General features: G+C 34.9%; 1 protein-coding gene across 2 annotated transcripts in view; it reads left to right on the top strand.

Moving 5' to 3' along the window:
- IL1RAPL1 (interleukin 1 receptor accessory protein like 1) overlaps positions 1 to 25,938 on the top strand; it is a 667,444-nt gene that overhangs the window by 240,286 nt on the left and 401,220 nt on the right. Inside the window, exon 2 of one of the 2 annotated variants that reach the window (XM_032440904.1) lies at positions 13,543 to 13,584. The exons of the other annotated variant lie outside the window; for it this stretch is intronic. The gene's annotated coding sequence lies outside the window, so the exon portion shown is untranslated. The remainder of the gene's footprint in view (positions 1 to 13,542; positions 13,585 to 25,938) is intronic. 2 annotated transcript variants of the gene reach the window in all.

Here is a 25,938-nt window from a genome sequence, read left to right as displayed (position 1 = left end):
TAATCTGTAAAAAAACTGACAGTTTGCCCAGGGACTAACCACTGCAGATAGTGGAACAGAAAGGAACAGACAGGAGTCTACAAATGCTCCTTTTATCATCTATGCTCATGTCCTGTCCCCATGTATAACTCTGTCCCACTGCCCTACATCACTCCCTTCTATTTTTCTCCATCTACTCAGCCACTTTTTACACCACCAGGGTGGAAAATGTGTGCTCTGTTCCAAGTTCCAGATAAATCTCAGCAAGTCCTATTATTTCTAGTCTGGTGTGCTTCATAATGCAGTGTGCAGAATTCACACCCAAACCACTCTCCAGACTTTTCATAGACACTGTGCAGGCACAGCCTGATTGAATTTGCAGGAACTGAGTTTTCACTATTCTCTTGTCTTTCTTTTTATCTGAGTTAATTAAAGTTAATTAATTAATTTGTACTCTGCTGTAGCATCTACCCAGCTGGAAAAGTATCAGTGTGCAGAGTGATCATCTGTGTTTAGCATGTCTAATTTGTTATCTTACGTAAAGGGGCTGGAACTCCTTTTAAATTAGCTTTAGTGAAGCATAATTCTCAAAAGAAGCAGTGAATGTAGAGTAGAGCATGGTACTGTAGGTTCTGTGCAGCTTTCTGTAGTGGATGGTGTTGGAACTGAGGTGAATATATGTAGATTTACATCCATCAAAACAGCTTCAGAAATCAGTGCTTCTCTGTTAAAACAGATTTTCTGTACTCCTAGACTTGTTATTACAATAAGTGCATCTGTCAAACTCTTTGTCTTGTGAGCAACTTGTGTAATTTAGAAACACTTCCCAATTTTCTTTTCAAGGTGGAAAGGGCTACGTACTTTGAGAAAGCAGTGGTAGAACCGGCAATGAAGTGTTCAGAGGCTTATTTGCATGCTACATCCAAGCCAAATCCCTCTCATCTGGGGTTTTGTAAAATAAATGAAGGAAGATCACTGTTTTATTTGTTTATTTGTGGGACTGTGTCCCCTACAATGAACATAATTACTAGCAGTCATCTACGTGCTGTATACAAAAAAAAAAAAAAAAAAAGTTAAAAAATCATTGACCCATTTTGAATTATTTATTTTAGATTTCACTTTGTGGTCAGTTAAAGAAATTTATATTCTTCTCCTGCATAAAATTATGAAAATAAAGATTCCAAATGATATTGCTTGTGAAGCAAAAAATCAACATCTTAGTTCTATGGAGCTCTGTTTGAGCAATTAAGTAAAAAGAACAGCAATAACAACAGAACCTTAGGGAAAATAGTTTCTTATTATTGAATTTTCTCTGGAAAGGAGAAGCTTTAGATAGAAAAACAGACCTCTGTTGTCACCTCTGTAAAAGTTCTTCCTCACAGAGGCAGCATCTGGGCGTGAAGATGCTCTTTGAGCCTTCACACAACTGCATTTAGTTACTGTTAGAACAGCTACTGCTTATACCCTGAAAATTGATTTGTTGGCATGTTTTCACTGTTGCAGTAGACAATGGTGTATGATGTGTCTGCATAACTCATAGAAGCCAGCAGATCAATGGGGGAAGAAGATAAGATCAAAGATCACTGTGTTTTTGGTTTTTTTTTCTGTTGTTGTTGGTTTTGTTTGTTTGTTTTTATCTGGTTTTTTTTTCTGAGATTGCTTTGCATTAAATATTAGGTTTGAAATGTGTATATATATATATATATATGTGTGTGTGTGTGTATATATATATATATATATAAATAAATAATATATATGTTCTAATATATATATTATAAAATAATAATAATTATAAAATTATATATATGTATATATATATATATATAATTTGTTTTAAAGCAAAATAAAATGTATTAAAACATGATGCAATTAAAACAGGGCATCACTGGAGAAAAAAAAACCAACAATATTTATCTTATTTACAGAATGTAATCTAAATATCAACATTTAGAAGAAAAACAATTTCTGGAGGAAAAAATATTAGCAGGTATCTCATAAATAAAATTAATTGTATTTCCATAGAGGGCAAACTCAACATTTCTGATTCTTGATAGAAATGCGTAGGTGAGTTGTCCTCAGTTTGTTGGGATTTTATTTTGTTGATTTATATTTAGAAGGACATTAGTTACAACTTTGTTCATTAAGCTGATAAAACTTTATTCAGCTGTATCTTCTTGTAGATAGCAGGAATTGAATTTTCCTTTGAAAACTTCAGTTATTGTTTGTTGATGTTTCATTTAACATGAAACACAAAAGAGACTAAAATTTACATTTTTATATTGAGATGTTTTAGTAATCTTGTGGAGAACAATAGCATGTGAAATAATACAACTTTGATTTTTTGGAAAATGTTTTTACATCCCTTTCATCATTGTCTATACACCTGAATATAAGGTCAATCTGCACACATTTCTTTTATAAGATTATAAAGAATGTGTTCACAGTGTGCAAATGCCTAGAATTTTTTTATTATTCACCATCAGGTTATCTACCTAGTTGAAATAATGAAAATTTATCTGTAGTATATTTGAATGAGCTAAACCACAGCAAGCAGTTCAAGGTAGGCACAAAAAGAATCAAACATTGAAGTCTGCCTTCATTTCCCAGTTGGTTTACTCTGATATTTTCTTTCTGCATTAATGTCATGTTTAACACACTAAACTTCCAATTACCTACTAATGAATCAAGTCAATAAAGTCAAAGTCCTGATAATGATATAACAAAGCATTGGTTTTGGTCTCTAACTGTTTGTCTTCCTTTTATCATGTAAGGTGTTGGTAGGATTCACTTGCTCCAAATTTAAGCTTACGATGTAGCTATCAGGTGCTCTTTGCATAGCAGGTGAAGAAGGCATCTACATCTGTGTTCTTTATTGAATAACATTTAATTTTTATGTGATATTCTTTCCTCTGTTATGGGCCTACAAAAATGTGTGATATATGTAACTCATAATGGATATGTGTTTACACACTTTATTCTTCGTTTTATATATGTATTGAAAAAATGTATTGCATGTCTCCAAATGGTACTACATGACAAAGCATCCACTGCTGTTCATATAGTACAAGCCCATGAAGCTCTGTATCTTCCAGCTCCAAAATAATGACATTTGACATATTAGCCATTGGATGAACACATAGTGGATGTTTTTTCTGTATTTAGTGGAGTTTTTTTGTTTGTTTGTTTGTTTGTTTTTAGGGTGTTTTTTGTTTTGTTTTGTTTTGTTTGTTTTTTGTGGGTTTTTTTGTTTTTTTTCCTATGAATTAAATCAGCTGTAAAATTGACACAATTGCAGCAGATCCTTGGAGCATGTGTAAACTCTTAGAGAATTTTCTGTAATCAAAGAAATATTGAACTAAATGTGCTCTTTGGTAGACCATCTCAAATCAATCACGTACAAAAATTCTCAGCTGTAAAATGTGATCTACAGGGGATAAATATGTGGAATGGCTAGTATCAATTGGAGGGTCATTTAATAGTCTTTGTTCTAGACTCTCATTATTTTCTGTTTAATAATAATTTACAGGTAAGATTATGCAAACCCATTAGGATTATTTTATAACAGTATCATATTATTTGCTTTGTAGTGCATGTACATAGATTATATCAGAGGTCAGATCTTTTCTCCGTAGTTTAAGCAAAATACTTATGAAGTCCCAGACAAGATGTCAACTATTGTTCCACTAATTTTACACTACATTTATAGTGTTATTCTTGGAAAAGGGCTGCTAAAGAGTGATTAACTTGTCTTAACAATTGAAGGCATTTAACATTATATGAGATACTCAGCTGTGTCTTTTATGGTCTCCAATTGTCTGTCCAGAAAATGAGATACTTCTACCACAGTGCCATGTCTGCCATTTAACTTAGCAAATATAAACAATGTCAGACATGTTTAATCAGCTGAATTAAGCAGCGGAACCTCACCCTGTGTATTCATTTTTTCTTTTGATAGCATGATATACAGAATGACTGTGTAACAAACTTTGTTCCTTTAGAAAATTCTGGGCCCTGTCTAGTAGAAGACAGTAGCATGCTGATATATAATGGCTTGGTCTCTTGTGTATTTAAAATTATAAGGCTAAGATTTGTCTTTTCAAAAGTAAGTAACTTACAGCAGCAGGTTGTTGTTTGTTGTTTTTTTTTTAATTATTTTTAATTAGATCTTTTAGAAAGTATTTTATATTTGGTAATGAAAAGTTTAAGCCCTTAATAACAATTGTTACTTTCAGGGTAATTCAAAGGGGGAAAACATTCATTAAAATGAAGTGGATATATTTTTCAGAAGAGCTGAAATAGCGTGAGCAAATAATTCTTGTTAAATTTTAGTAACTAGGCACTTTGGAAAACAGCCTGGTATCTATCTGTGCTAGAGAAATCTAAGTCTCTACAGAAATGTGATCTTCAGAACTCAGTAATCTTCAGAACTTATTTCAAATCACTACAAAAAGCATAATGCTAGATAAGAATACTATATTACTGTTTGTTTGGTTGCTTTGTTTTTTTTATATATGTTGAAGCTGTTTGTGTTTTTGTTTTGCTTTGTTTTTGTTTTGTTTTGTTTTTGTTTTTTGCTTCTTTGGAAGGGTCTTTTCTTTTGCAAAATGCTTTAAAAACGTGGGCAAACGTTTTATGACTTAGGAAGTCATATGCACATGGCCAAGTAAAAGTTGAGTTTAGGGATGGAAGTGAGGCTAACATCAAAGAGCAGGAAAATGGAACAAAAATTTTCCAACTGTAGAACAAAAGAAATGTGAAAATGCTATGATTAGTGAAAGCTTTCTTTCTTATTATTTAGTCTTGGAGTAACTCTTGTCTGATGGCATTCTGAACTAATGACTTCTTGCCATACAGTGATATGAATAATGATATGAACACCTTACTTTACTGGCAGTTCAAATAATTACTCAAGACAGAGGAAACCTCAGGAGTCCAGCCTCTTGCTCAGAGCACTGGATTCGAACCAACTCAGTCCAGGATTTGTCTTCTCAGGCTGTGTAAACCTACCAGTATGAATATTACACAACTCTGCTGACTTCTTTGTCCAGTCCTTTGTTGTCCTCAGAGGGATTTTTTTTTTTATTTTTTTTTTTTTAATTTAAATGCAGTCTGAACCTCCCCCATTTCTGCTTTTCATCTTTAAACATGACATTCCTTTGTTGCTTTTGAAATACAAGTAACATCCTCTTTCTCACTGTTTTGCATTGTCTATTAAGTACTACGCGTATGTTCTCCCACCTTGTAACAACAGCAAAATGAGGGTTAACTGGGATGAATATTGTCTATTAATCACTTACAGCACAGGGTTTTTCAGCACTTCCTTCCCCACTGGAGGAAATAAATAAATAAATAAATAAATAGAAACAGTTCTTTCTCTGAGATGTCAGGGTCTGTGAAAAATTGGTTTGATTTTTGATATGTTACACCTTTTCCATCAGAAAGACATTTTAATCAATGTATTGTTAAATCCTCTGACTTTCAATCTGCTCTTCAGAAAGATGTGTTGGTATGATTTATTCTACAATGTACTTGGAAGACATTTTGTCTACTGAAGCATAGGATTCACTGGCAAGACCATTATAATTCGAGCCAAAAAGTACTGAAACCCACATGATTGTGATTTTCATATAAGTATGCCATATGAATCTGTGTGCACTTGAAAAATCTATATAGTGCAAAAGTGAAATAGTATTGATCCTGTCTCACTTAGAGTTATTTGTTTGTACTTCTGTGAAAGAAATGGTTTTCATTCTTCTGCAAAGACAAACCAACCATGCAGAAGGAAATGAAGTGTAGTAGTCATATGTACCATGGATATCGTGAAGGATGTGAGATCAAAAGAAGATGAGGCTCTATGTGAAGGTACAAGTCACATTTTGAAGGAAGCTTTCCTGGGTACAAAGTGGGTGGAAAAAAGTGCCATTACATTTGCAGACTTATTTCTTTACACATTCAAAAGACACCATCTTTGTATTTTAATCTTGATCCTCACAGTGTGCACTGATCTTAAGCACACTCTGAAAATCTGCAGTGAAGTTGTTAAGCACTGCAGAATTAAAATTCCTGGTGTGCAAATGAGAAAGGAATAAAAAATTAATGTTTTAGTCTGCAGCATCTATGACAGCAACTAAAATAAAGTACAGTCAGTAAAGCACAGACTGCATACCTCATACAAGGATGTAATTATGATTTCCCTAATGTGTAAGGAAAAATGGGAAAATCACAGACCTCAAAATCTCATGCTGTATTCTAGAAGAGACCAGAAATATGTAACAAAACAGACACTTGACAAAGCAGCAAGAGAATCTTCTTTAAAGAAACAGAAGCATCACTAAAATAATCCCTAATTTAGTCTCTGACAAGTTGGCATCTCAGCAGACTTTACTGTGTGAGCTATTGTGTGATGGCTTCACCATGAGAACTGTGAAATTGTAGCACGGACTACACATTTAATTACAATCTCTGCTTTCTTAACCTCTTATGAGAATAACTTTATATGTATACATATATAATCTACATGAAATAAAAGGGCTACCATAGAGAAGTTATGTCTTAAATAATCATGTCATTCTACTAGGTCAAAAAGAGAATGGAGAATATTCTGCAGGGTGCGATTCCAGAAACATTTGATTTTCCTGTACTGACAATATAATTTGATACAAAACAGTATTATTTTTCCCCAGCCAGTCAACAATTCTTCATGGATTTACACAGACCAGGTCTGAAGAACTTTTTTAACATTTGATGGTACAAAGCAGAATAATGAACAGGTCATGTTAGGATGGAAATGGGCATTTTTGTCCAATGCTTATAATCTGAGGCCAGAATGTAAGGGCAAAGGTAACACCACTTAGATTTTTAAAACAAAATAGCAGTTCTGAATGTAATGGTGCAAGGAAAGGGTGCTACATAATTCAGAGTGGTATTTTTGAGTTAACTTAAATGGTGACAGGAAATGAAAATTTAATGTTTAGATAGTGATGAATATCAGATTTGGAAACACTGAAGTTCAGAAACCAGTGGGCCTACAGGCATATGGGGCAGTGTTAATTTGAAAAGAGAACTGTCAAGTAGGAATCATATTTGTGGCTGAAGAAAAAAAAAAAAATAAAATTGTTGTACAAAAAGTGGGAGAGACCTGGTCTTAAAGCTTTAAGATTAACTGCAAACCAAGAAAGGATGGACTTGGAAAAGGAGCGCAGGCAAATACAAGGGCAGTAAATAAAACAAGAATTCAAAATTCAGGAAGGGGGAAGTTCAGTTAGCATAGAGGATACACAGAGAAGGAAAGGATATGTAAATGTATTTTGAAAGATAGAGAAGATGGCAGATGCAAGAAAGACTTGATTTTAGTTGTGTTTTGCTTTTTAATCTGTTTTTCTTTTCTTTTCTTCCTTTTTTTTTTTTTTTTTTTTTTGCTTTTTTTTTCCCTTTTTTTTTTCCTCCTTCTCAATCTGTAGAATTGTTAAGCTCTCAAGTCAGTAGAAGTGTACTAGTATAGCCCTTTCCCAAAATGATGTTTCTGTAACTCTGACAGTGCACTGGTTAAAAGACAGCAAGTTAAGCTGGGATTTTGGTGTAGAAATTTTAAGTATGGACTTCTGAGTGAATATATAATGCATTTTTGAGTGTATGTGATGTTACACAGTGATGGAAAAGTACAACAAAGATAATCATAGAATCATAGAATGGTCTGTATTGGAAGGGACCTCAAAGCCTACACTGCCCGAACCTGCTTCCATGGGCAGGGCTGCCCCTCACCAGCTCAGGCTGTCCATCTATCCTGGTCTTGAGTTCCTCCAGGGATAGTGCACCACAGGAAGGACATGGAGGTGCTGGAGCAGGTCCAAAGAAGGACAACAGGGCTTCTGAAGGACTTGGAGATTATGCCTTATGAGGAGAGGCTGAGGGAACTGGGGCTGTTTAGTCTGGGGAAAAGGAGGCCTAAGGGAGACCTTATTGCTCTCTTCCAATATCTGAATGGTGCTTACAGTGAGAGCGGGATTGGTCTCTTCTCACTGGTGACAGGTGACAGGACCAAGGGAAACGCCCACAAGTTGCACCAGGGTAAGTTTACATTGGAAATCAGGAAATTTTTCTTTACAGAAAGAGTTGTTAAGCACTGGAATAGGCTCCCCAGAGAGGTGGTTGAGCCTCCATCCATGGGTGTGTTTGAAAACCAATTGGATGTGGTGCTCAGGGACATGAATCAGGAGAGGGTTGTTAATTAGGGTGGTATGATTAGGTCATGGTTGGACTCAATGATCTTTAAGGTCTTTTCCAACCTGAGTGATTTTATGGTTCTCTGGGCAGCTGTGCTCGGGTCTCAGCACCTTAATGTGACTGTTGTATATACAGTGGTACTCTTGCAGAATGGAGTTTGGAAGAGGTACTGCATGTCTGGGTTCAGGGAATCCTGGGGGGAATGAAAAAGAATATGATTCTTGTGTCATTGGTCAAAAATGCTGAAAAGCAAGAAAAGAAAAGGAGAATCTGTACTTCTCTTTTATTCCTTTCTAGTATGCCCCCTTGGCAGTTTCTTTAGGGGTATGTGGCAGCAGAAGGGTGATAACAAGGAAAATCCTGGTACTGTCCTCAGCTCTGAAAGATCTTGTGCCAAATGGGTAGCTGATGCTTATTATGTGATTTGGTGTTTGCTTCATGCAGATCTCAGCTTCAGCATTAGTGTGGACTAACTTGGTTAGTTGCAGAATTTCTGGTACATTTCTTCTCATGTTACTTTATTTCCTGTAAGATAGCTTTAAATCTTCCGTTGCTATTCAATACAGAATTTCTATTGAAATTCTATCTGTGCATTGACTGGAAAAACAAAATAAAGCACAACACAATTTGCATTAGAAAATGAGGTACATTTTTCCCAAACATATCCTCTGTTTTTCTTTTGCTTGATATTCTGAACACATATCTGAACTATGTACTATGTGTAACAGCAATATGCAGCTCAAAAGTTATGTAAAGAAAAGTTAGGATTCTCTAAGGTCAGTTCATTTCCTGTCTTTGCTAGAGTGATAAAAATATGAAGGTAACGAAGGAAAAAATATTTTTCAACTCTCGGGATATATGAAAACTTTCTAGCAAAAATGGCACAATGTAAAAAACTTGTTCAAAGAAAGCCACCAACCTTTCTTTTAAAACGTAGATCTGGGACAAAAAATGCTTGACTATTTTACACTAAAACATCATGACCTTAAGTCTGTGAAATTTGTCTTTAATTGCTTAATTATCACAAGCCACTGAAGCAGTGTAATGCACCTCTTAGTAAAAATAGAGAACATCCCCTCAATCCAAATTCTTTAATGAAGGATTGCAGATTATTTACTTTTTAGTAAATGACTGAAATACAGTGTCCCCTTTCTCCCTCAAAGGCTGTGTTTGTTGTTATAGTTTTGAAGTTAATCAACGCATATATTTAATATCATCAAGTAAAATCATATTACTATTCTGCATCTTCTTCTTACTTTTTTTTTTTTTTTTTTTTTTTTCCCCAAGATTGTAAATACGCTAATCACAGAATCACAGAATTGTAGGGGTTGGAAGGGACCTCTAGAGATCGAGTCCAACTCCCTTGCCAAAGCAGATTCCCTACACCACATCACACAGGTAGGCGTCCAGGCAGGTCTTAAATACCTCCAGAGAAGGAGACTCCATCACCTCCCTGGGCAGCCTTCATACCGAGTTTAAACACCCGTCAATAAGTCCTGACAGTTCCTCGGCTAGAACCCTCCTACCCCTTTGATACAGGCTGCTTCCCTCTGCAGCCGTCATGACAGGTGCTGAGTAAATTGCCCCATGATCAAAGAAACCAAAACTTCTATGTTTGCACCAACTCTTCAGCCATTTGTTTAAGAGGTGTTTTTTTAGGCCCAACTCAGTATCCTTCCCTGCTACTGAAGGTACAGATGCAATAACCACTTGCACGCCTGTTCCTTCAACTATCCTCCCTAGTCCCCTGAAGTCATCTTTGATAGCCTTCAGGCTTTTCTTACCAACTTCTTCACTGTCAGCCTGAACTATCAACAGGGTATAGTATTCAGAAGGGCAGATCAGATTAGGAAGTTTTCCACCAATGTCCCTGACCCATGCCCTGAGGAGGCAGCACACCTCCCTGCGGGTAGGGTCAGGCCAGCATATAGGGCCTTCCGTTCCTCGCAGAAGGGAGTCACCTATGATGACTACCCTTCTATCCTTCCGTGTGGAGGAAGTCTCGAGGCACGGGTGTGACCGCTTCCCCAAGGCATCACAGGTGGGCCTCCTTCCACATCCACACTCACCTCTCCCTCAAATAATAATAATAAACAAATAGATGATATATACATTTGGGGCTTAAAATTGTGCTTCAGAAATTCAATATATAAAAATAATCAGTGACTTTTCTGTTGTGTTTTATCTCTGACCTGGGTATATTTTGAATATGGTCCGTAGAACTGCATAGCATATGTTTCCCCAGGAAATTATTCATTACCAAAAATGAATCCTTCTCACCATTGCCTACATTTATACTTATAAAATAATACAGTGTATGGCTGAAGGATAGTTTGTAATTCTCTGTATTTTAGGAGAAATAGGAAACAGACAAGACCAGACTTCCAGTCTAGTATTTTCTCTTTGATACTGTCAAATATGATATATTTCAAAAAAGTACTGTAGCGGGCATAATCACAACAACCCATTTGCAGAGTATATTTCTTTTTATATTTGTCACACGTTCTAGTTTGAGACAAGAAGCTTCAGTCCTTCATCCTTAAAGTCATAACCATCACTCCTCCAGGGACAAGTTAATCTTTAACTGACAAGAGCACAAAGATACGTTTCAAGGAGCTAGATTACTCCATTACTTTTTGCCATGGGTATGTTGCATTTTCCTCTGAAATATGCAGCACTGGCTAGTGTTAAAAACAGAGTGCTGAACAGATTTGTTCCAGTATAGTGGTTTATATAAAAGTCTGAATGATCCAGTGTGCATACAACATTTCCCATCTACAGTACATAAGAATTTAATTCCAGCTGGAAATGCATAGTAATAAGTATAAAAAAGCCAACTGACATGTAATACTTCATATAGATATTAGATTTCATATCCAGGATGCAAGCTTTGTATTCATTTCTCATGAAAGACTTATTTGATATTTCTTTGTTTTCACACAAGAAAAACATTACAATTGTTATTGTAAATATTTTCCTTTACTGTGTATTAAACGGAGAAGACATCTGCAGAATGGAATTGCAGAATGCTTCATCATAACCTCTTTTTATCACATATTTATATATGTCAGTGTTTCCATAATTTAAAACAGTCACTCATAACTGAAAAAAAAGTATTTTTTTTAGACAAATAATATTTCCAAAATTGGGACTTCAGTTTACTACTTCATCTTGAGTAAATCACTTTCAACTTTCAGTAAATTAGTTAGCACTTACTTGCTGACTAAAAATGTGAATGATGATGTCTTTCTAACTCACAGTGATTAGTTAGAAATGCACTAAGGCCATTAACAATACTAGTGATCATCTAAAGAAAGATCTGAGATCAGTGATCATCATTTACTGTGTGGGTGACAGAGCACTAGCACAAGTTACCCAAAGAGGCTGTAGAAAATCCTCCTTGGAGATCTGCAATAGCTGTGTCAAGTAGTTCTGCCCAAAGTGATTGGACCAGCTGACCTCCAGAGGTCCTCCCCCTCCTCCACCATTCTGTCATACTTTGTTTCTATAATCCAGTGCGGTTTTCTCAGTCAAAGTCCTTGACTGTTCTTTACTGAAGTTCCCTTGGAAGAGAAATATTGACCAACCAAACATTTCAATATATATTGACAGCCTGTATGTACTTGAAACAGATTCAAAATGTTTGTACTGATCTTTGCTCCTCTGTTGACTTCTAACACTGCTCTATTGTATTCACAGCAATTACATGCAAAACTCCAGTCTTTAGTTTTGACTTGTGTCCACCACAGTTGATCTCTTGTGATGGAAAGATCTTCTTTCCCTTCCTAAATTAATATTATCTAAGATATATGTTGTACAACCTGCAATGCATATATCGAACTTACCCAATGAGATGTTTACGGTGGATAACAGTGGTTTAAAGACAGGATAAAATAGAAGGATTTGGAATGTCTCTAAATGTAGACATCCACAGTGATGCAGATAAAAAGAAAGTCTATGCTAAAAAATAAAATAATTTTAAAAGTTGTTTTGTTTTGTTTTGTTTTTAAAAGGGCTTGCATCTAGTAAAAGAATAATGTTATTCTGTTCATTAACTACCTGTTGGTTTTTTGTTTTGTTTGTTTTTTGTTTTTTTTTTTGTTTGTTGTTTTTGTTTTTTGTTTTTTGTTTTTTTGTTTTTTGTTTTTGTTTTGTTTTGTCTAGTTTTCTTCAGAAGAGCTTACTGTAGTGCTGGTGGCTTTCAACACTTATTATAGTAGAGTCTACAGTCAGGACTGCTGGGAGGCTTTTTTTTTTTCTTTTTTAATGACAATATACTGTTAAAGACATAAGCCTGTAATCCATTGCTTTCAAAGATCACAAACTTTTTGACAAGTATTTGTCTCCTATTTCATCCCCATTGAAATGTTTTAAGCATTTTTGGTTCAAATTCTTATTTGTGATTCCATAATGTAGATTTATTAATCAGTATTGTCTAAAGTTTTAATGAATTCAGTCAGTCAGATTTCTGAAGGCAAATAATGAAGTGTATTCTCTCTTCTAATTGCTGTTGGCTTAAGGAATGACTGGGTTTTAAGGAATTTGGTGACCTGTTTTTCTCTGGAGAAATTTATATCAATAGCTTTCAAAGGGTGCTTTGTAGGTTTGCTAGTTTTGCATTTGCTTGGCAGTTTTAGAGAGCTGTACAGAATGTACTCTTCCTCTGAATTCTTCTTTTATCAGAGTATACAGAGTTTTTTAAGCATTTATTATTGGAACTTTTCATGCACTTGGAGACTCTGCATAGACTTACATAACTGTATGCATCTGTTTTGAATTTTTTTAGCTCATTTTGAAGATTTTTTAGGATTTTTTAGGAACTATGGACTCCTTAAAATTCCTCTTAACCTTTCATTGTGATTGCCTACTTGTCTTTTAGATAAATATATACTGTGACCACATTAGTTTGTGTATGAATATGCCAGTATTTCTGTGTATATTCACAAATATGTGTATGCATATATATAGATATGTATACACAGTTGTGTAAATATGTATAGTAATGCATTTAGAATAGTCTGATGTGCATATATATAATAACGTATTTAGGCATATAAAGAGACATGAAGACCTTAGCTGCCAAAGTGGCGAGCTTAGTAAAATTATCATGGAGCATAATTTTCTTTCTGTGTTCTTTTCAAGGACTCCAGCTTTTCAAGACACTTTCGTAAGTCAAGTGTATAGTATTATCTGTTCATCACTGTGACAAAGCATTTTTGTCTTCTGCAAATTGAAGTACATTACATTAGTGCTGATGTTCTCTCAGCAGGTGGTCGATGTCAATTATTTTTACTTCTGTATAATGAAAGCTGCTACATATTCATTTCAATTCTGTTGCAGAGCTCTGAAGTTCTGACAAGCTGTGAGCAGTTCTTCAATCAGGTAATCTTATGACCAGCTTCATACTAGTTGGAATCATCATGTCCTGACTAACCTGGATTTCTTACAACTTGTCTCTGTGTTTGCCTCATACCCAGTGGTTAGGTTGTCTTTTTCTTTTTTTTTTTTTTTTTTTTTTACTTTTTAGAGCTTGTGGCAACAAACAGGCATCTAAAGCTGACTTGTTCACTTGCAACAGATCTTTCCAGAAATAGGACAAGCTGAATACGTTGCAGTGGCTCGAGATAGTTCTCATTGATCTGATGCTTGGACCATTTCCACATGAACAGCCTACCTTGCCCTTGTCCAAGCCAGCAGAGTCCCTAATCAGATCAAGCTGAATTCTGCACTTCTGGCAAAAAAAAACCTTTCTCTCAAGACCAGAATACTGGCTACCCTTAGCAGTCAGATGGTCAAGAAACAACTTGCACTTCATTCAAGATTTAAGATCTTCTTAATCATGCTGCATTCAAATGAAAAAGCACCAGCATATGACCATGTGATGTTAGATTTAGAAACTGTTTCATCAGCTATTCTACCTGCTGCAGTACTCAAATTCCAAATTTCACTTGTAGGAGGTTGCCTTAACTCTGATATATTTTAGATACATATTTGTATATATGTATTATATATGTATTTATTTGTCATATCTCTATCTTTGAATTTGTTGAAACAAATATTTATTTTTCAAATATTCAAAAGAGTTTCTAGAAACATAAGTTTTCCTCTTTTGTAGTCTTTGTTTCTCTTATGACCCATGACAGGGACAGTAACTCATCCAGTGTTCTTATTACTCCAACAACTACATCAGCTGAGGAATATCAGAGTAATGGATATTTTTGTCATGTATATGTCTGTTACCAGGGTTCTCTCTCTAGTTTGTAGAAATGTACTGCAAGTAATCAATCAGGATGTCGGAACAAACTAATGGAACACCAAACAAAGAAGAGAGAGGTGAAAAAGTTCACTTAATGTAGCTGTGAAATAAGTTTTTATGGTAGAAATCAAGAAGAGTGTAGCAGCTGTGGAGCTAGCACTGTTTGACAGAATTGGTTATGTGGACTTATGCAGTACTGTGCACATTAGGTAGGTAAAAAAAAAAATAAAAAAAAAATAAAAAAATTAGGACTATGAAGTCATCTGTCATTCCGACAAGTTTAATGTGAGGGAACCATGAAGAAAGAGATACAATATAGAGATAATCTTGTAGAAAAGAGATTTAAGAGTTGCATAAATTCTTCACTAAAGCATAAAACTGTAGTCTGGCTGAGGTAGAAAGACATCTCCAGAGATCATCTTTCAGCTGTTTTGCCTGAAGCAGGGTCAGCAAGAGTGGTTTATTCAGGACCATGTCCATTTGGGCTTGGAATATCTCCAGTGATAGAGACTTCACAGCCTCTCTGTACAAGCTGCTCCACTGTGGGACCATCCTGACAGTAAAGAAAATCTTAAAGTTAAATTTCTTGTTGTGCTTCATTGACTTCCTGTCACTGGTTACATCTAAGAAGAATCTGTCTCTCTCTTTCTTACTTTATTAGGTATTTACACACATAGATAAGAACCCCTTGAACTTTCTCCAGGCTGAGCAGTCTCGGCCCTCTCAGCCTCCGTTCCAACTTATTGATCGTCTTTGTGCCCAGAACTGTTGCATATGATCAGAGATGAGCAGAGGGAAAAGATAATTCTCAACCTTCTGGCAGTGTTCTAACCAGTGCAGCCTTATTTGCTTCAGGGATTCAGTGCCTCTTCAAGTCAATGTGACATTCAATAGAACCACCAGGGCCCTCTCCAAACATACTTTCCAGATGCAGCAAGTCCATACATCTAAGGAGTTATTCCTTCTAATAGGAAGGACTTGGCATTTGCCTTTGCTGAATTTTGTGAAGCTATTTAACTCAGTAGCATGCATTAGTCAATGAATTTTCACTTGATGGTCATCTAAAAGGAAGACAATTGTCAAATGATAAAGAGCTTTTATATTTTTTTATACTTTGTTAGTCCTTTTCAGAGTTGAGTTGATACCCTATTTTTAGTTCAGGAGGTTTTTATATTTACTTTGCTCAGTTCTGCGAAGTTCTGTAGATATTCTCAAGAAGAGATGGGTTCCCTGAGGATCCAGGAAGGAACATTTAACACTTCATTGAATTGGCTGTCTACTGCAGACTATTTCCTGCCATTTATAAATGTGCATTAGTAATATTCTCCTGTATTCTTCCAAGCATAGTGAGCCCATTTGATCTTTCCTGAATTGTTATGTTGGGTGATTATACAGTTGTCAGGCTTCTTTGCACTGAGACACTTTTTCTCACACTCTTTTTTCTTATAATCAGCTGCTCTGGCATGTAAGAAGCAAATATACTTACCTAGAAGCAGAAATTCAGTGTTTCAGTACTAAAACTTCCTTATGTTTCCCTCCTTATCCTAGTACAGCTCTTGCAGTAGGCTAAAATTCTACTACAGTCTTCTCAAATAACTTTTCTTATGCTTGTTTGTATTGTGCACTTGGAAAACAAGGATTAGCAAAAATATCTCTTTTGGTCAAAGGTGACAATGTCTGAGGCAGTAAGGTAATGCTGAGAAGGGGGAGGACAGAAATAAGTGGAAGTATTATATATATCTGTAAATGATGTCAGTACAGCTGCACAAAATGTTTTAGCACCAGGCTTCAGTTAAGAACTGCACCTTGTGCAGTTTTTAGGTGGTTTTTTTTTTTTTTTGTTTTGTTTTGGTTTTTTTTCCCCTTTAAAAATGTTTTTATCTCTATCACAGTGTACAAGGGCTGTAATGAGGTAACTCGGGAACTAACTGCAGTTAGTTCAGCAATATAAATGCTCAGGAATTCATACAGATGGTACCAGACTGCAAAACTTCTACTCAACAGGCCAAAAATTGGTTAAAGAGGACTAATTCTCTTAAAAAGCTTTAGATATGATAGGATGCCTTTCCAACCATTGTCCCCTTTCTTCATTTTCTACTCTTAGAATAAAGGATATTCCTTCTTTCTGAAATGGCTTCTTTGGGGGCCAGGTTTGAATTGTATTGATAGTTCTGATTTATCCTGTCCCACCTTGCTTATATACCACAAATGACTGAATATTATATTTTTTTTAATAAACTTTTCTTTTTTTTTTTTTCTTTTTTCAGCTTCAAGATAGGAGTCTGATTGAAGTGTCCATCATTTTTAGTAAAATTCTATTTTCCTATCTAAATCTTAAGTTTAGAGAGAGAAATTTCAGAGATACATCTGTTTATGAGGCTTTATTAAAACCATAGCATGTTAAAAAGCATTAAAGCTGTCTTTTTTTCCTTACTACCATCCCTTGGTACAAATGATGAGAAATCATACTTCTTGGACTTTTTCGTCATTCTACTGACTTATTACTGAAGAATATTACACTAAGTATTAAAATTACATGACAGAAAATAGTGCAGAATTTTAGGGAAGAAGACTACAAAACAATTATAGCAATGTTAGTTAGAGAATTATGTGCAGAGTTGTATTGAGAGTTATTTTGGATTTTTTTAATGACATTCTTCAAATTAATAAAAAAGATTGAACAGGGACATACGAATCTCTACCACGTGGCTTAAAGTAAATATAAATATGCAAGGCTACCCACCTGTTACTATTGTGAAAAATCATCGGTAGCTAATTAATAAAATAAAATTGTTTCCAGGTTCTGTCAATGCACAATAGTTTGTGCTCAGTATATTAATTCGAAATGAATGTACTGATTTTTACTAGGCTGTCATGGTCTTTATTGATATTTCATTTCATGCCATAAGCTTTCAGTACCGATTACATCCGTTCAATGGGACTAGCAATGTTTATCTTGGTATTGAACACTTTTATAACTAATACTATGAAAAGTGATATAAAAATAAAATGTAAAATAAAAATGTCCTTTAGAACAAAATACAACAGAACTGTAATCTCCAACTATCATGATTCATATATAATGGTGTCAGTTGGAAGGAAGAAAATACATTTCTCTATAAAAAGCATGGAAATTTGACTCTGCTTCATGCAAGTATATGACATAATGTGGGCCCTTTTCAGTCCAATTAAGAGTATGTGAAACTTATAATGTGAACACTAAAATAATAAGAATACAAATAGCAATAAATGGGAACATGTATTCATTATTAGGGAACAGAATGTCCTTATTTCTTAAGGTTTTTATAAGTTCTCCTGTTTAAATAAGTGCCCTTGAATCTGGAATTCAAGAATGAAAAAGTCTGGAGATGCTTTAACTATAAAGCTGATACTGCATCACCGCAGAAACTGTTAAATGGAAAGAAATGTGTTTCACGGAGGTATTAGTTCTAGGTTTATCTGTGTTTCTTAACCACTGTGAAATTGTATAGTTTGTTTGTGATTTAAAGTAAATTGCTGCTGTGTTAGACATCAAGTGTATAGTCTTCTGCCTTTCTAGCAATTTCTTTTTCATACTAACTTTCTAATATTGAAATTAGGAATGCAAAATGAAGGTAGGAAAATCATCTTCCAGTTTTATATTTTACTGTATATTCTGTAAGGTTCTTTTGTAGCTTCTTTGAAAGAAACTTCTTGTTGATCAGCAGTATGATAGTTTGGATCATCTGAAAAGCAGTTTTTTCTTAGGACACTGAAATAAACCTTTTTTTCCACAGTTTTGTCTTTGTAGAAGATACACACTGTTTCCTGCATGTTTTCCTTAATATTCAGTTAAAACAATTCTGTTCTCCATAACATGACACGTGAAAGACCACCAATATTTTTTGAAATACCAGCTCGCAAGCAGTTTTGCAGGGAAGGACTTTTGAGTCCTGGAAGTCTACAAGATCATGAACCAGCATCCTGCCCTTGTAGACCAACAGCACCCTGGCTTGCAGCCAGCAGGCTGAAGGAGATAAACTTTCCTCTCTGTTTGCCACTAGCAAAATATGTCTGGATTGCTGTGTCCTGTGCCGAGGTAGCAAGGGCTGGAGCATATGGACGAGAACAGACAGAGTGAAAAGTGTTTGCTTAGTTGGGAGAAGGCTCTTTAACTACATAGAAAGAAAACAGAGAGGCAGATTGTTCTCAGACGTGCACCATGAAAGAAGAGCCAGATGCTGTAAGAAGATAATTTCCAAATGGGTATCAGGAAAAAGCCTGTTCTACACTGAGGTTTGCCATGGGGAAAAGGTTGTACTCAGTAATCCAACAACCAGTTGATTTTCATAAATTATTCTGTGTTGAAATGCTTTCTTATATTTTCACTGCTAAGTACAAGTAGTATAGAACCTGATTGAAAAACTGGGACAAGAATTGGAGGTGATTCTTTTGAAGAAATAGAAAATCTCTTTTATATCCACTTATTATAGTGGATAATTTTGAATAACATTCTCATAGAAGAAAATTCCTCTTAATGCTATTCATCAGGGCCATATTTTCAGTAGCATGTAAGAGATTTAGACTACCTTCCATTATAAATGGGGCTTGAGCACTCGGATATCTACCTCTAACAAAAATTTATTCTCCTAAGAATGAGGTTAGTGAGGGTATTTCAGTGCTTAACGATGAACAAAGGGACCTCAGAAAATTTAAAATCTATAAGAGACTGAGCCACTTTATAGAATTCTTTATATACCTCAGAAGTGAATATTCTTGCTTGTTTCCCTGGCTTGCAACCAAACATAATAAAAAAAATAATCCCGGATTTCCTAATACATGCTAAAATATATGGTCTCTTCTAAGGGAGTATTTCAGTTAAAATTGAATTACAAACAGCAGTTATGATTTTCTAAGTAGTCAAACAGTGGAAGGGAATCATTAAAGGACAGGTTGAAAAGGGGAAATATTAACTGAAATCTTAAATTCTCATTATTTTGAAGACATTTTTCTAAATTCAGAAGCTGTTTAATAATTACAGTTCATTCTTTTCAAGAGATAAAGACATAAGCACTTCTGATAAATGCTGAAATTATGAAGTTTCTTCTCTATAAAATCCTTAAATTTTTTATTCTCCTAATGCAATTGGAAAAAAGTTTCAAAAAAATATACCTGGGATGCGTTCTACCAAAAATTAAAGCTCCTGCTGTCATGGCAAGCATCTTCTCTTACTCAGAAAAAGTTGGAAGAAACCATCATACTTCTGAGATGTCTTTTACAGCAGCTCAGTGAAGTCAAAATAAGGATCCTGCAGTGCTGTCAAGATCAGTAAGACTTACTACTTTCATCAATTTGGTTCTTCAGAAAAAATTCTCAGAAAGAATGGTGAGGTGTTGGAACAGGCTGTCCAGGGAAGTGGTGAAGTCACTGTCCATGGAGTCACTGTCCAGAATCACATAGATGTGGCACAGAGGAGCATGATGGGGATGGGCTGACAGTTGGACTAGATGGTCTTAGAGGTCTTTTCCAACATTAACAATTCTCTGATTCTGTTCTATATTTCTGCAGTACATACAGAGATTTGCAGAAAGTAGTTTTGATAAATTATGCACCAAGAACTTCAGAGCTTTATGGTATTTTAAGACAATGCTTTAAAAAATCTTAAGGGCATAACAATTCAGACTATTGATCCATGTCTTGGAGGTTCAACTAATTATCTCCAAACTTCCCAGTTCAATGAAACTTTTCACAACTAGCTTGAAAAAGTTAGGAAGATTAATTGAGGTGATCTATACTGTTACCTTCTTAGGGTCAAGTATGAAACACTGTAGAAATGCTTTTTATAGCAGTGCAGCTCTTCTGACTCCTGCCAGAATTGGAAAGTTTCTAAAGCCAAAAGAGAAAAAAATATGTATATTAAGAGAATTAAGCAAATTTCCTGGAACTTTCCATTCCCTCTCATGTCTTCAGAAATTTGTTTTATTGCCATATTGCCCTCCAGGTATCCTTTAATTCGAAATAGTTTTACTGTAATCTTAACTCTTTTACTTCTTTAACTCTTTCTGCTTTGGGGGTATACCCACTTTGAGCTTCAGATACCAAGAAAGTGTATCTGTAAACCAGGTATATTAAAAAACAAAACAAACAAACAGAAAAACCCAAAACACATAATTTTGCTTTTTAATTTCAAATAAGAAAATAAAACCTATTTTTGGCACAGGTAGGGACAGGAGTACAAAGGATAAAGCATTTTGAAAGAGCTTAATTTTATGAAAAGTAAAAGCTAAAAGAAGATATAAAAGAGAAAAGAACAATAAATGTGTTTTGTGTTTCTGGTTGTTGTTTATTTGTGTGTGTGCGTGTATTTTGTAATTTTTTTTCCATGTAGACCAGCTAAAGAAAATTTCACCACTGGTGGCCAGAAACCATAAGAATGATGTGATGTGTCTTTCTGTTTGTCCCTAGTACTATATTCAATATTGTAGTGAAGCCTGTTAGATTGATAGGATTTTTTTGTGTGTGCTGTGGTTCCTCTGAGCATTTGATAATTGTGCCTAATTGCTGTAGAGGCCTGAATCAGTTTATGCATTGTTGAGGTGGTTTAGATACATCTCACTCTTTCCAAGTGGGAACATCAGCATGGCTGTATATTGACATCATTGTAATGATTAGCTGGCTTGAAGAAACTTGGTACTTCCAAATTCAGTATAAACTTCTGATGCTCGTTCTTCAGTATGTCAAATGAACTTTGTCATCCCTAAGATATAGGACAATTCAAAGGCACTTGTATTCCATTGAACCTCTGATGTACAAACCCATATTCAGAAAACTTTTCACTTTTTCTTTTTGTGGAGAATTTTCAACTCATCTATTACAATGATTCCAAAATTGTTTCTCTCTCTCTCTCTCTCTTTTTTTTTTTTTTTTCCTTAATTGTCAGAGGTAAGAATTTATTCATTTTTTGGAACAATATTTCTCCATTATGTTTATGTTTTTCATATGGAAAATAATGTAGTATACAGCCTGTTTTAGGGGAAGAATATTTTTGTTCTTGTTTTCTAGGAGACAGTTTTAAGGACAAAAGAAATCTTGCAGTATTAAGACAATCCACCTTTATATTTCTTTTATGAAGTACGTGGAAGCAGTATCTCCTTACCTGCTTGTTGATACTAATCAGTGAAGGAAAGAAAGATGTATACCATTTTCTGAATGCAAAAAATTCCGGTACGGGATTTACTGCATGGTGCTAAAGACTACAAAAGCATAATAAACACAGAATGCTATGATTTGGTACTTTGAAAATGTTTTCTATTTTCTGTTTGAAAGTTTATTCCCTATTACCTTATTTAAAGGGTTTAAAATTTAAAAGAACTTGTTTTAACTAGCTATTTGAAAATGAATTATATCTAATAGAAAAGTTATCTACATCTAGACATGTATATAAATTCCATTTGACTTAGCAGTACAAAACCACGTTAAGCTGCCAGTTAGAATTTGGAATAAGATAAGGAGTGCTTTCTCTAGCAACTGCTGATTGGTTTGTCTTGGAAGTTTGCATAATGAAAAAATATGAATTTATTTATATTTTAATTAAAAATAAAGTGATAAAGTAAACAATTACCAGAGTATTTCCAGAGTTATTAATTTATTTGATTTTTTAGAATTTTATGACAGATTTTTTTTTTTATTTTATTTTGCAAATTGTTCAAGTCCTGGAAATCTTGACAGTTAACAAAACCCAGATGGCTATGGCAAAAACAGAGGCTAAACACAGTGAATGAAGGGAGATAAACTTCATGCTCTTACTGCTCTGTCAAAATAAACTTTTAATTGTGCTGTTTTTACCCATCTTTCTTTACTTTTCTCTTTCACTTTCTACAACTTTTATGTTTTTTTTTGTTGTTGTTGTTGTTGTTTGGTTGGTTGGTTGGTTTTCTGTAGCTTTTAATGTAAATAGTGGAAGATATACATTTAAAGGCTAACAGTATTCTTTTTTTATTACAGTTCCACTTAAAATGCTTTATTAATTTTGTTTCCTGTTGAATTTGTTGACTGATTTGAGCTGTGCTGAAATTTAGATAATTTTCCTTTTCTGCTCCCAGAGAAGCAGGAGTTTCTTCTGGAGATGCAGTTCCTTTTTTTCCAACTCAAATGCTGAGAAAGAACAGTACAATACATTTCTATTGCTTTTGCTTAGAGCATTTTAGCATCCAAAACTAGCAGCTGTTGTTTATCTTTATCTTTCAGTATCCATTTTTAAAGCTATACTACAGAGTACACAAGAAGCTTATCCAGTATATCTTCATTTGCTCTTCACTTAAATGTGCTTGTGTTTAGATGACTCTTGAATCTCTGAAAGCAGCTTAGTCCAAAGAGATTGTTCTCGGTATCTCAAGATAGCAGTTGTTCAAGGCAAAGGCAATTTCCCTAACAAGATAAGTATATTTGTTGATATTCCTAAATGTCTTGTGACCAAGTGGAATGTTAACCTGATTATTCTCAACTGTTCAGCCAAATGTTATCATTTCAATTCAGAGTTTCCCTAAGATCTTTTATTTTTATTTGCATACTTTACTCTGAGTAGTATACAAACAACAACAACAACAAACCCTTCAGTCACTTTATTGTGAATGTTTTTTGGTTTATACTTTTGCTTTTGGGAGCAGACTCTGTCTCAGGATCAGATAAATAAGTACATTTTACTACAAGACAACTCAGTATCTCTATTAAATTTCCTTTTGAGAGAACAGAGTCATTTCTTCACTTCAGCTTGTATTAGAAATCTATATGGAAATCTTTGGGGAAAGACGGGTTGCAGTAGTTATATTATTTTATAATGTCTGCATATATTCCACTGTGAGTTCATTAGTCATTACTTCAAAGTGTCAAAAGTAAATAAAGGATCACCCTTTGTATTTAAAAGTATTTTCTTTCAAAGCTAGAGGAAGATATGGCAAGTACAAAATGAAATGAAAGGATACCAAAAAGGACTACAGGTCAATGCTTTTCTTGTTTTATATCTTTCTATAGCTAAGCAAGGAGACAAGTTAATATAAAGAAGATTTGCAGAAACAGCCCACTGACTTTCTTCTCGGTGGTGAGCTTCTGTTTTTAAAAATTCTGCTTTTCTGTTCAGTTAAAAACAGCTTTTTCTCTTTTGTTATGTAAATTTATGTCCTTTACATCAAGAAACATTTCCAGAAGCCTGATGAAGTAGACCATGTAGCACTAATACCCATTTTTTGGCATTGTCTAGTTAAACCCAAAATAAATTAATTATTTGTAAAGCAGCATGCCAGTAGAGAGCTGTACAGCTCCCAAATTCACAGCTTGCATACACATGTCCTAAACATTGATGCTAGTAGCTAATCTCAAAAGTTACTGCATACCTAGTTCCTCCCTTTTCTCTCTGGGTAGCTGGATGCATCACAGATTAACTTTTTTCTAATTTTATTTCTTTACCTTTTTTTTTTTCTTTTTTCTTTTTTTTTTTTTCTTCTCCAAAATAGGAAGTTTCATATTAGAATATGTGATCTAGCTGGCAAATATAGTAGGCAGCTGAAACAGGAAATAGAAATCTAACAAAGTTAGGCACTGCTGTTTTATGGATGTGCTGCTTTGAGAGACTGACTATACCAGCAGTGGCTAATAGAAACTTTAGCTGAGGCACTCTGTAAAAATCAAGCCTATTTTTTTTCCATTTGTGTGGTCAGTTGATAAGTTGTAAACTATTTAGATTGTTTGTGTGTGAAGGCATGTCTGAAAGCTCAGAGGAGATAAAGATAGAGCAAACCATTTCTGAGTATAATGAACTACCCCATCCTTGGCTCTGCGCTGCTTCTAAAATCTTGTTCTGTGGATCAGCTCAGCAAGGTATTGCCATAGAAACAATATTTCCATAATAACATGACAAACTTGTTTTGCACGTTCTTTTTAGCTTTGCCCTTCTCTACCCCCTACCGTACCTCTTCTCAGTGATTTTTCTTCACATGCTTCAGTTTTTTTAAAAGTACTTGTCATTCCAGATCTCTCTGTATGTGTAACATACCAAGTGTGCTCTTGCACCTTGATCAGCACACACTGGCCATCAAGGTTTTCACTGTAACTACAGAAAAATCATATATTTCATCTAAAGTCACATTTCTTTTTGTTGTTAATTGATTCAAGAGTTTTGGAAGGTAGACAATGATGGTTGCTAACATGAGTGACTCTGCACTCCCATGAGACTTAAAAATGTCAAAGCTTTAAATATTGTAGGTCCAATCAGACATAAAAGCCACAACATTGGAATGAGCTAACTCAGCTTGACAAACACTCTTCATTTTTATTGTTTTCATCAGATTCCATGTCAGCCATGACATATTGCTCTCTAAAACCATAGCTCCACAAGCCAGTGAACTGTTGTAATGGCTCACTAGAAGTGCTCTGATTACTCCTTCTGTCTTTGCTGGGATTAGCCCCAAAGTGCTGCTTCATTTCCAGCAGTATGACACTACCGTTAAAGAAACTCTCACTCAAAGACAGGAGAAAAAATAACTTGGAGTTGCAGAGAAACATTGAGAAAATACCATAAAACTGTCCTAGACTATCTCTGATTATAGTCCCAGGAGACTAAAGGGATAGCAGAAGCCAGCTTCTTTTCCCGTATGAGCACAAGAACTGAGCGCACAAAAAGCTCTTATTCATTATCATAACTGGCTTAAAACCAAAGTAAAGCTATATCTCATTTTTTTTTCTTCTTTTGAGTACAGCAGTTTATTACATATGTATTTGTTACAGTGTAAGTAGGAAAAGCATGAGGAAAATATATGCAACTGTGCGAGCTGGTAAAGCATACTTGATCCTTTTTTCCTACCTCTGTACATTTATACTCCACAGTACACAGAGAGTTCCTGTAACTTCAGAGTCCCACAGTTCTATTGCAGATGTGTAAAAGAGGAGTAGGGATACTGAAGAAAGAAAACAAAGGAAAAAATACACCTGAAAGTCTCTAAATTGTAAAGTACAGCTGTGGGTGACTTCCTGCTCAGTGCCTAATCATAGTGTCCCCCTTTGAGATAGGTGAGTTCCATTAATGGTCAACAGACCAGGCGCCAAGTAAACTGCCCCATGATCAAAGAACCCAAAGTTTCTGGCTTGACACCAGCCTCTGAGGCAATTAATTGGCAGTGGGTTGGACTTTGTGACCTCCAGAGGTCCCTTCCAGCCCCTACAATTCTGTGATTCTGTAATTAATGATTGTTTTTCATTAAGGTTATAGGTGCAGCCAAGTAGTAACTATATGTTCCACAGCTCTTGGATTTGAATGATGATGGTGGTGATCTCTGAAGTTTAAGATCTTGTCTGTATTTCTGTATCCAATTGTATCTGATTTCTTTGGATTAAACTGCAAGTGTATTGCAAAAAAGTTGTTTTTTTTTGGGGGGGGAGGGGGGGGGGGGGTTGTTGTTTTTTTGTTGTTGTTGTTGTTTTTTTAATATATATAGACATAATTCTACCGA

The sequence above is a fragment of the Coturnix japonica genome, chromosome 1, assembly GCF_001577835.2.
Source record: "Coturnix japonica isolate 7356 chromosome 1, Coturnix japonica 2.1, whole genome shotgun sequence".
Taxonomy (NCBI): domain Eukaryota; kingdom Metazoa; phylum Chordata; class Aves; order Galliformes; family Phasianidae; genus Coturnix; species Coturnix japonica.
This window is presented reverse-complemented; position numbering and strand designations above follow the sequence as displayed.